Genomic DNA, 12,199 nt, shown 5'->3' on the forward strand with positions numbered 1-12,199 from the left:
AGTAGCACAAAGTAGTAAATTAAAGAAACACTGATCTTGGTAGGTCTAGGTTATTCTTTTCAAATTTAATTATCAAACTAAATAAACAATAATAAACTTTTGGACTATAAGACCAATTAGTGGTTATAGAAAGAAAGAGAGAAGGGGCTTGGGTAAGTCTGAAAAAGGATACAATGGTATCATGAAAGATGGATTTTGGCTTTTAATGGGAACCTAGTATTTACATACGCTGATTCTCAACAATGAACAAACAATGGAAACTTATATAATGTTATAATCCAATATTATTTACATAAAAAGAAAAAAATTGCTCATCAGATAAATCACATCTGTGTCCCAGAGGTAGAGACAGTAAAGGGATAGAGAGAGGCCTGGAGTAGAATGCAATACATTTCCACTCCCTTGGAAAGAAACATCAGAAGTGGAAGAATCATTTCGCACTAGTAATATTTTAGAGCAGAAGGTAGAATCTGGGAGGTTTAAATAGGTGAAAGACAATAAGGAGTCTGAAGATGCTTGATAGAAACACAATGAAAACCACAGCCCAGTACTTTTTTTTTTTTCCCAATAAGGTAGTTTAGAGAACATAGAGGGACTAGAAGAATTAGAAATGGAAAGAAGCTATGAAGACAGACATTTCGTTTTGAAGGACATACTTCAAGACCAAAAAGAAAACAAAAGAAACAGTTATTCTTTGTTGCTCCAGAGGGTAGACCTGTATCAGCTAAAGTAGAAGTGAGGCCATTCCAGGCTTTGGTTCAGTGTAAGGAAGAGCTTGGACTTAGAGCTGTTAAAATGTTTATTGGGCCATTAGTCAGGTTTTCAAAAGGGCAAAAGTCACTGCTGTGGGCCAGGTCTGGTCCACTTTCATGTTTTCTTTGACTTTAGGCAGTGTTTAAAGATATTTGAATAAGTAGCTAATAATTAATAATTTTAAGAAGTCACAAATATTTACATTTCTAGTTTTTCTTATAAAATTGGAACATCTAGTCACATTGGGTCTATTTACCTGAATTCAAACATTGGAGGGACCTATGTTGGAGCTATCCTATGTAGACAAGCATGTGTGTCCTTGTTTGCCACAGTCTTCACTGTTCCTTATTACCTGATACCTTCACTTTTTTCACTACCTTCCTGGTCCCTATTGTTGTAAAAATAAATTCTAGCCTTTTACCCAGGCGGAGGAAGAACAAGCGGTGCTTCAGAAATGGTGAGGTCAGGAGAAGCTTTATTACTCACATGAGGTCCCAAACCTGGGTAGGCCCGTAAGGTCTGAGCACTGGTTTAAAGACCAAGAGTTCCTTTTATACACAACTGTCTCCGTATCTGTTACATTGATAGCATCGTTTTTCAGCAGGCACAACCATTTGCAGCAAAGTCCCCAGACAATGGGGGCAAAGCAAGGGGGGAAAGATGCAGGCATTCGGGGATGGCCTTGGAGAGATAGACCAGCTGGTTGGCTACCTGATCTTGTAGATAAGGGTACTGAGGCCCTGGCCATGAATCTTGCAAGGGAAGGAGCTGTAAGTAAGCAAACTTGTTAATTATACTTGCATTGGCATGTTCATTGCACCTGGGCTGGAAGTTCTGCTGGAATCTTTATTATATTCATTGCTCCAGAATATATTTTCTCATCACTATAAGAAGTTGCAGTATGTTAGAGTTTATCCAGTGTTTCCACATATGGCCACTTCTGAAATTCTTTATGAAGAGTTGTTTTGAGATCTGAGCCTTAGCTCCTAAATAACATGCTCCTGTCCCTGTACTGTCCTGCCTTTCCACTGCTCTCAGCAGTTCCTGATTTCTAAAATGCATTTCCTATAAACCTTTCAGTAAAGCAAATCACCACAAAATGGATTGTGTACTCCCCAAACAACAATGTTATAACTGAGGATTGTGTTTGTGACTTAAAACATAAACTGTATTAAATAAACTCAATAGTTTATCCAATATTACCCTTTAAAAGATAGTGAAATTAAGTTCTATAAAATACAAATGAATATTTATGTGTTTCATTGTAAGGATTCACAGGTAAAGTTGGTGCAAAGTGTTCAATGATAGAGTCTTAGGTCCTGTGTTGCAGCTAACCTTTAAGAAATAACCACTTGCATAACTTTAGTGTTTAAGATGAATATTCACAGTTTATTTAATTCACAGTTTATTAAACATGCATGCATACTTGTGTGAGGCCAAATTTTTCCATATGCATTAATTAAAATAACAAATTCAATGTAGAAGCAGATGTGAAAATTCAGCACTCTTCTAAGTAGAAATAGAAGAATACAAATTGCAGAAATATAAACTGAAAAGAGATCTACTCTTTTCAATATACAGTGTTATTTTGGAAAATAATTATTTTCATAAAAATATGCTATTTCTTTTTTTTTTTCTGAAGATTTATTTATTTATTTATACAAGCACTGGGTACAGTCAGAAGTGCGGGAGGGTGAGAGAATTCACCGGAGCCAGGAACAGAACAGGCAGACTGACGAAATACACTGCTGAGGGGAGCAAGTGGCGCGGCAGGAGAGGTCTGTGCGCCATGTGGGACCCTTGCCAGCGGGCTGCGGGCAGCTTCGCAGCTCAGCGCTCAACCGCTGCGCCACCAGGGGAGGCCATATGCTATTTCTTTTAACATGAAATGGGTTATTAACACTATTCTAGATGAACAAATTAATATTTTTTAAACTTACAAAAATTAACCACCAGTTAAACATTTACTTAGTGATCAGTTTCTTGCCCTGTCTAAAATGACAGTTCTTCTAAGTCTAAATCAGAAGGAACTTGGGGCTATTATTTTTATGATCTGAATTTTTCAAAATTGGGTAAAGCAAGGTTGTTGACTTTCTTATAGGCAAACTCTGAGGTGGTATTTTGCACTCAGGATTTTTTTTTAGGGTTGGCCTTGGAATCAATGCACTCTGGAAAGGTCCAGGAGGAGGGAGGCCAAGGGAGAAGGCCAGCTGATCTAAGTGCTACTTGATATACCCCACAGGGAACTCTGTATTGAAAATGGCTCACTAGAATTGTGCTGCAATGGACAAAATATGGCTGTCAGATTGTCAGATAAAATGCATGTGTGTGTGATGAAGCATTGTGGCCATCTTTGATCAGATCTAAATGGGTTGGAAACAGGGGGATGGGTTTGGGAACAGGAGGAGCAAGATTAGAAAGTAGAGACATAGTCATTGTGATCTACTTCTCTGAATGTTTTCAGAAGTAGGGAGATTTCTGAGCAGGGCAATTTCCCAAGAACAGTCCATTATGAATTAACTTAACACTAAGTGAGCTACTGTTGCTATTTACCCCAAACCTATTTCTTCAATTTCAGATGATATTCCTTCCTCAAGATATTTTAGGGTTTAGCTGGCTATGTATGTTGTCCTTATTGCATCATTCATGATTTTAGTCTTTGAAAACATCCTCTCATTCTTTATCTTGCTGGATGGTATGGTTATCTTTTTAGGTTGTTCTCATCTGTCAGCAGCTTGGTCATTTAAGTTGCTTTTTCCTGAATTGTGTCCAATCTAGGATTGCGTCATACATAGTCTGCTAAAATTTTGATTTTTCTATTTCATTACCACTATTGTCTAGTTGGCATTTTTAGGTAAAGTTGGTTTATTCAAGGGACAGTCAACTCCACAGTATTTTTCCCATATTGGATTTGAAGAAGAGTGTGTGCACACATGCGTGTGTGGTATGACTGCCAGCTGTGATTCGTATAATAATCCATGTGTGCAGTGATGTTTGAAGGTGGGATATATAACTATTTAGATATATAAATTGTTTAGGTTACTTTTTCCAAAACTTACTTGTTGATATGGAAATTCTTTTATTACTTTTTTGGCCTGTTTATTCAGTGTCATGAAATTTGTTTATAGTTTATTTTAGTTCACCCAAACATTTTACTGCATGGAAGAACTTAATGCTTTCTGCAAAACATTGTATTTCAGCATGCAATTTACCCCTCAGATAATTTATTAGAATAGCAAATAAAAAGGCTTAGAACTGAACTCTGGAGAATCTTAGAGTTTATTTTTTCCTTCTTGAGCAGTGGTGGTTTGTCTTTATTATTATTTTTTTTTCTCTCTAAGCCATGTCTATACTCATGACTTGAATAGTCTAATCTCATGAAAATCTCACAGAAATAAAACAGCTGGTTCATCTTTAACTTATGTGCTGGAATTTTGCATATGACAAAAGGTATCCAAATGCATGTTATATAATCTAAGGAGCTATATAAATGTTAGCTATTCTTTTTCCCTTAGATCAACAACAGAATAAAAATATTTATAACTGCTGATCAGAATTAAAGTTTTCATACATATTGTCTTTAAAATCTCAACATGTAATAGGTTGGCAAAAGCTAACATTACTTGATGAGGTAGGTTAATAAATGTTGCTAATTATAATAGGTCAGATTAAACTGAATTTAATGGGTACAATATTGGTTAATTTAAAATTTGGAAAAAATTAATTATCTCAGAAGTGAAGATCTTGGCCCTGTCCTGTGGAGTTGTATTTCAACTTAGGGAACAAGAGTATGGATCATAATTAGGTTTTGTTTGGGAATGTATGAATCATTGCATAGAGTGGCTTTATTCAAAAAGCTCTAATGTAAAGTTAAGAATGTAACTCAGAACCATTTTGTGTGTGGATCAATATGTCCATGGTTTTAAGCAGAAGTAAAATAAAATTTTAAGTTGTATTTATAATCATGTGCCATGATTTCAAAATAGTAAGGGTCTTTTGAAGAGACTGTTTTGTTTGGGGGCAGTGGTCAAAAGGATTCTATGGCATCAGTGTTTTTTAGCTCCAGTTTTAAACAAAAGTGGTTCTTAATTAAACATGGTTTGGGTAGAGGCTTCAGTTTTAGTAATATTTTGGTGAATTTTATCATTACCCTTGATAGAGTGAGTCATTATGGTGTGCTTAAAATGTGTACTTTGCAGTCAGGCAGACATTGCTGTTGACCCAGCTCTGCTTCTTAGTAGTCATACCACTTTGGACAAGTCATTTTTTTTTTTTTTAACTTTTTTTGTTTTTTTAAAGATTTATTTAATTTATTTATTTATACAAGCACTGGGTACAGTCAGAAGTGCGGGAGGGTGAGAGAATTCACCAGAGCCAGAGTGGGGAGCAGAGCAGGCAGAAGGACCGAAGTACACTGCTGAGGGGAGCAGCGGGCGGCAGGAGAGGTCTGTGTGCCATGTGGGACCCTCCTCCGGTGGCTGGGAAGCAGCCGGGGATCGAACTGGCGCTGCAGAGGCTGCGGGCAGCTTTGCAACCCAGCGCTCAACTGCTGCGCCACCGGGGAGGCCCTGGACAAGTCATTTAACTTCTTCATGTGTGATTCCCTTATCAATCAAAATGGGGGTAAAAATGGAGCTCCTTCACAGGACTGTGTGAAGTTTACATGAGATCTTCTAGTTAAGGTGCTTAACACAGAATCTGACAGTGCAATATGAATTATTCCTTTTTCCCTCCTCCTTGTTATTATTTTTATTATTTTCTATATTCTTTGTATTTTCTCACTGAATTTGGTACTACCTACAACATGATTTAAGAGCTGCAGTTGTTGAGTTCTTAAGATATATTCAAGAAACTCATTAGATGGGAAAACTGTCCCTTGAGAATATTTTAGGCATTAAAGACAAGAGAAGTAGGAGAACAATAGGTGTTTCATTTGGATGGATTGCTTCCAAAGACATATGAGTCTATTTTATGCTACTAGTCTATGGGACTGAATTTAGAAGAGCTGATGATTTGAGGCCCAGCCCTCATAGCTTCTGTCTTTACAAAGCAATATCATGTGGGAGGCCAGAAATGGATTACATTGCAGACTGACCAGGATTTTTGCAAGCGTGGTTTTTTTTTTTTCTTTTTTCTTTTTTAACAAACTGTGATCAAAGCAAAATACAAGGTACTGGACTGCCTGGACAAGGGAAACCTGAATCCAGTCCCAGCTCTGCCATAGACTCTAGTGTGACCTTGGGCAAAAAGCTTAAACTCTCTGCATCTTTATTTCTGCAATAGAACAAACTTGCGCTTGAACTCCCAGGTAATCTCAAAGGTAACCTCTGGTTCAAATGTTTTCTAATTCTACATTATCTTAGGTCTTGCAGCAATGATACTAAACTAACTTTTTAATGTCTCCCCTTCAAGGTCAACTTGTGATGAGAGCAGAAATGGGGACAAAGACCTGGGAAATGATCCCTGGACTGGAATTCAGGGTTGTAATTCCAGCTTTGATATTGAGCAGCCATATGGTCTGGGAGACTCTCTTTACCCAGTATATCCTCTCCCTAATGCACCTTCATTCAATATGGGAAGATTCAAACAATATCGATGTTGGCCCCCTCTTTTGAAGATTTTAAAGACTCAAGCATTGGACGGGTTGTTAAAGCTCTCCAGGTAATAAGAATATGCAGTCAGGATTGAGGATCACCACAAAAACCAAGATGAATCTCTTAAAAAGAATAGCAGTAGCTGCCTTCTCCGTGCCACAGAATTGAGGATCAAATAGGATAAAATCACTTTTCGAGCACAAATGCACAGTAATTATTAAAGCCTCTGTTATTAAAGGGCTCGGCTATCATTATTATGCAAATGTAGGGGTGATTACAATATGTTAATTCTGCTGGGGGAGGGTTCATTTTTTCAGATAAAATTCAGTTGCTGACTCTAAATGCGCAAGTTTCTTCTCTCCCCAATTAGCATGTGGTTATTCTGCAGAAATGCTTGCTGCTGCTCTGTGACCCAGTGAGGGCTTCGTAATTACGTGTTGACTCGGCGACTATTCTTAATGGACACAGTTCTTTCAAGTTTCCCAGACCCTGTGTCATCACTACAAATCACCATGGCGTCCTTATTTACATGCTTTAAGCCACAGCTTGTAAAGCCACCAAACTGTGGGATAAACAGCCTAATGTTTTTGTAGTGGGGAAAAAATCAACAGTTTTTAAAGTTTATCTTATGCTCTCAGGAATTCCTAAATAACCTTCATTTAACGTAGTATCCTATAAGAATTTAATTTTAGGTTTCTCCAGTAGTTATCTTTCTTAAGATGTTTGCAGCCTTTGACACTTTGATACATTTTTGTTCAATTATTCCACTAGAATGTCTGTGACCGTGGTACATGTGCACATGTCATCCACATGACATTGCTTTGGTAATAAATTCCTTTTCTTTTCCCACTAGTGTTGGTATAAGACACACCTTGACTTTTGAAAATGTCCCATGGGGTTCAGCTTTTAGAATCAGCAGAAGTGCATTTAACATAGACTTGCAGACTTATTTTTCATGAACTTGGAGGTTGCCTGAGAAATCAGGTGTGGTTCCGTGTCTGGAGTGCCCTTGCTGTCCTAAGGTGCTCCTTAGGATTGAGTTTGAGAAACACAGGCAGATCCCTGAGGTGACAGGCTCCAGGAAGGGCTGTCATTGCATATGCTTCTCTATTCTCTGAGCTGCCATGGCTGTAACATCCACTCAGCATCTCCCTATTCACCAGAAAATACATCTTGGCAAGACAAAAGAAAAGTCTAGCATCTTTTCAATATTTGCATCTTTTGGGGAAATGATTTCTGACATTTCCCTCCATTGTCTAAGTCTATGAATTACTCTGAATGAAAGAATGCTGCTTTCCTTAGGAGTCCCTTCAAGGGTGAATGTCTGTCAAGAATTTAGCTACTGCTTATTGATTAAACAAATAGTTAAATTGCAATGAAGAACTAGCTCTTTTGGAATTAGAGTCACATCTACTTTGTATATGCTTTCTTCATCTTTTCTGCTTTTTAAGTTAATATGCGTGCACACACACTCACAGTTAAAAATGGTAGGTTGGCAATCTAGGGCCCACAGGTTGTTTGATTTTTACATTTCTAAAAAGAGTTGAAAGGACCTCCCTGGTGGCACAGGGGTTAAAGACACAGCGCTATAAAGCTATCACTAGCCACTGCAGCACAAGTTCAATCCCCAGCCAGCCAAGGAGCTACCCCCATGGCACAGCAGACCTCTCCTGTCTCACCTGCTGCTCCCCTCAGCAGTGTATTTCAGGCAATCTGCCTGTTCTGTTCCCCACTCTGTCTCTGGTGAATCCTCTCACCCCCCTCACCTTTGGTTTACACCCCAGTTCTTATATGCATAAATAAATATTTTATTATTATTATTATTATTATTATTTTTATTTTATATATTTTTTACATTATTTTTCATTTTTGCACAATGTATGTATGCATTTTCATCTTGGTTATATTCCCCATACAATTCCCACCCCCCCTTGTTTTGATCTTCCTCCCTCCCCACCCAACCCCCCTAGTGAGTCTCTGGTTTATAGTTGCTTGTTGATTTTGATTTTTACTTTATTATAATTAGTCTTTTTCCTGGTCCCTTATTTAGGTCTTTTAAATTTCTGCTATGAGTGAGACCACCCGGTATTTTTATTTTTCTTTCTGGCTTATTTTGTTGAGTATAATCCCTTCCAGCTCCATCCATGTTGCTGCAAATGGCATGTGAGTTTATCATTTTTGATTGCTGAGTAATATTCCAATGTGTATATGTACCACATCTTCTTGATCCAGTCATCTATTTTGGGGCATTTGAGTTGTTTCCATAGCTTAGCTATTGTAAATAGTGCTGTATAAAACTAGGGGTGCAGGTGCCCATTTGAATTAATGTTTCTGTGTCCTTTGGGTAAATAGCTAAGAGTGGAATTGCTGGATCATATGGAAGCTCCATCTTTAGCAGGTTGAAGAATCTCCACACAGCTTTCCATAGTGGTTGGACCAGTTTGCACTCCCACCAGCAGTGCAGGAGAGTTCCCTTTTCTCCACATCCTCGCCAACATTTGTTGTTGCTAGTTTTTTTAATATGTGCCATTCTCACTGGTATAATATGGTATCTCATTGTAGTTTTGATTTTCATTTCCCTGATTACAAGTGATGTTGAACATTTTTTCATAGGCCTGTTGGCTATTTGCAGCATAAATAAACAAAATAAATAAAAAGAATTGAAAAAAAAAAGGAATGTGCATGAGAGTCATATGCATGTGTCATATTTAGACACACCGGGCTAAATATTTACTACCTGCTCCTTTAGTGGAACTGTTTGTTGACCCCTGAACTTGTAGAAAGTACCAATAATAGAGCCTACTCTTCTTTTGCTTTCACCAAGTATATTGTCTTCTTCCCCAGGAAGTATTAATTTCCACTTGCCATTCTCAAGAGAGTGAAAGAAACCTCTTCCAGCAGAATCTGCCACAAAATCTGCCCCCATCCAGCTCTCTGATTGTTGCCCTTGAACCCCACTCTTCTTTGATCCTGGATTGTGTTGTTTTCTCTTCCCCAAACCACTCCTCCATAGTAACACCATCCACCAATTGGCTCCATACCTCCTTAGACCTTGGCTTTTTAGCCTAATCATTATTTCGTACACTGTTATTTCATACTGATTGCTCTTATGAGTCTGCTTTGCTGTCCTGCCCTGCTTGGCCACCTGGCCCCTCTTCTGTGATCCCTTTTTCTACCTTCTCTCCCAGAATCTCAGCTCTGTTGAGGCTGATGCCTTCCAAATATAAAAAATCTACTCCTACCTTGCTCCTGTCCAGACCCAGCTTTCTCACTGGTTTCAAAGTGGGTCACTTTCTGCCATCTGCAACAGACAATTGCAAAGAGAGGACTTCTGGTGTCTTTCTTTATCAGACCAACTGGACCATTTCTGTGAGCAGTGTGTCTATCTTTCCTGGACACTGTTTGTTTAATTGGAGAGGTCTAACCTGGTAATAAATCACATTAATAAGCAGAGTATGACCTACTGAGTGAGGAGGAAAAAGCCATCCATGTGGGGTCAACAGGTAGTTCCTTCAGTGTCTGAGCTTCCACTCTGCACAGGGAAAATCATGGGGTCATTTTGCTTGAAGGCACAGTTTTATACTCTCACACAAAGAAAATAAAGTCACAAAATTAACTACTTAAGCACTACATAAAAGAGGAAAGGTCACAGTGAGCCAGGAAAGGGAAGTCCTCTCTCCCAGGTCACGAATGAGTAGGAGATAAAAAAACAGAGCAGCCTACACCTTATCACTTAGAAGATGGTTAGGGTGGTGGCACTAGCTTTTGGTAGGCCCAGCTATAAGTGATTATTTTATTTTATTTTTTTAAAAGATTTATTTATTTATACATACAAGAACTGGGGTATAGGCCAGAGGTGTGGGGGGTAAGAGGATTCACCAGAGACAGAGTGGGGAACAGAACAGGCAGATTGCCTGAAATACACTGCTGAGGGGAGCAGCAGGTGAGACAGGAGAGGTCTGCTGTGCCATGGGGGTAGCTCCCTGGCCGGGAATCAAGCTGGTGCTGCAGAGGCTGCAGATAGCTTCACAGTGCTGTGCTTAACCCCTTGCGCCACCAGGGAGGACCTCTAAGTAGTTATTTTATTTATTTATTTATTTATTTTTTAAGGAGGCATGTATTTTTATTTATCTATTTATTTGTTTGTTTGTTTATACATGCACTGGGTACAGTCAGAAGCGCGGGAGGGTGAGAGAATTCACCAGAGCCAGAGCGGGGAGCAGAGCAGGCAGAAGGAATGAAGTACACTGCTGAGGGGAGCAGCGGGCGGTAGGAGGGGTCTGCGTGCCATGTGGGGCCCTCCTCTGGTGGCCGGGGAGCAGCCGGGGATCGAACCAGCGCTGCAGAGGCCGCGGGCAGCTTGCAACCCAGCGCTCAACCGCTGCGCCACCGGGGAGGCCCTAAGTAGTTATTTTAAAAGGTGCACTGGGAAAAGCAATTTAGGAACTTACAGTAGGAGTACTCAACTTGCATCCTTATCTAAATGTGCAGACTCTGGGTGTGAACAGGGTTCTCATACTGTAAGGTGCCTAGGCAGCAACTCAAACAACTCATCACATGCTTGCACACACCCTTTGCTGTGTTCACTTGGTGTCCATTTCACTTGATGTTATTTCCTTCCATGGAACTTCTGGCCACTCGCCTTCCCTACCACTCCAGCAGTATCCCACGTCTATCATCTGACCATGCCACCCCAATGGAAACCTGATGCCCTTGGAATCTATCACACATTTCTAACCAGAGCTATGATAGGGCTCAAACTTCTGGTACATTCCTTTCTTCATTCCAGTCCAGTTTGCTGAGTCCCACCCTCCCTCCATCCCCCAACAACTGGGAGTGCCCCTCTACTCAGCCCACGATTATGGAATGCTGACTCTATTCCAGGGAGAGCAGGTCCTCAGATCACCTCCTTTTGTTCAACCTCATTTCATTAGACCACAGATGAGGAACAAAACAAAACTGTGCCCAGACTACATTGAATAAAGTGATAGTTATTTGAGGACCAGCTTTTGTTATAATTGTTTTGCTTAAAGTCACAGTTTTCAAGAACCTATCAATGATGTTAAGTGACAATCTATAGTAATATACTATGCTCTGGGGATTAGGATGACCAAGATATAACACAGTTCTCAGTATTTTTTTGATAGAACGCACAGACATGAATAAAGAATAAAGCAGGAGGGCCTCCCCAGTGGCACAGCTGGTTGAGCTCAGTGCTGTGAAGCTGTCTCCAGCCTCTGCAGCATGGGTTCAATTCCCAGCTGGCCAAGGAGATACCCACATGGTGCGGCAGACCTCTCCTGCCTTGCCCACTGCTCCCCTCAGCAATGTACTTCAGTCCTTCTGCCTGTTCTGCTCCCTGCTCTGTCTCTGGTGAATTCTCTCACCCTCCTGTGCCTCTGGCCTGTACCCCAGTGCTTGTATAAATAAATCAATCTTTAAAAAAAGAATAAAGCAAGAGATGATGATTAGCAAAGTTACTAAAAGAGCACAGAGAAAATTTAGAATTAAACTTCATAACAGTGAAAATTCCAAACTACCTAATGATAATATTATGAAATCTAACAAATAAACCACTTAAAGAATATTTAATTCTGTTTTTTTGAACTTTCCTTAAATATGTGGTTTAAGGGCCAAACTCCTGGAAAAATTTTCTGAGTGATTTACTCTTCCTCTGACTCACTGTCTCATTTACTGATACATATTGTGCCTCCAGCAATGTCTGTAAACATTAAAGTTCTGTAAATAAATGCAGTCTTTTGATTAGAGTGCAAAAGATAACATCCTTCTTTGTAAATACTCCTGCTCCTTATTAGAAACTGAATTGAATCTTCATTCTATTCCCCAAGTGC

At 39.5% G+C, this 12,199-nt stretch overlaps 1 protein-coding gene across 1 annotated transcript in view; it reads left to right on the plus strand.

Moving 5' to 3' along the window:
• The window catches only part of ZDBF2 (zinc finger DBF-type containing 2), a gene marked incomplete at both ends in the record, with an annotated part of 82,069 nt that overhangs the window by 67,692 nt on the left and 2,178 nt on the right, over nt 1-12,199 (plus strand). The window lies entirely within an intron of this gene.

The sequence above is a fragment of the Talpa europaea genome, assembly GCF_964194135.1.
Source record: "Talpa europaea genome assembly, chromosome: 1".
NCBI classification, from domain to species: domain Eukaryota; kingdom Metazoa; phylum Chordata; class Mammalia; order Eulipotyphla; family Talpidae; genus Talpa; species Talpa europaea.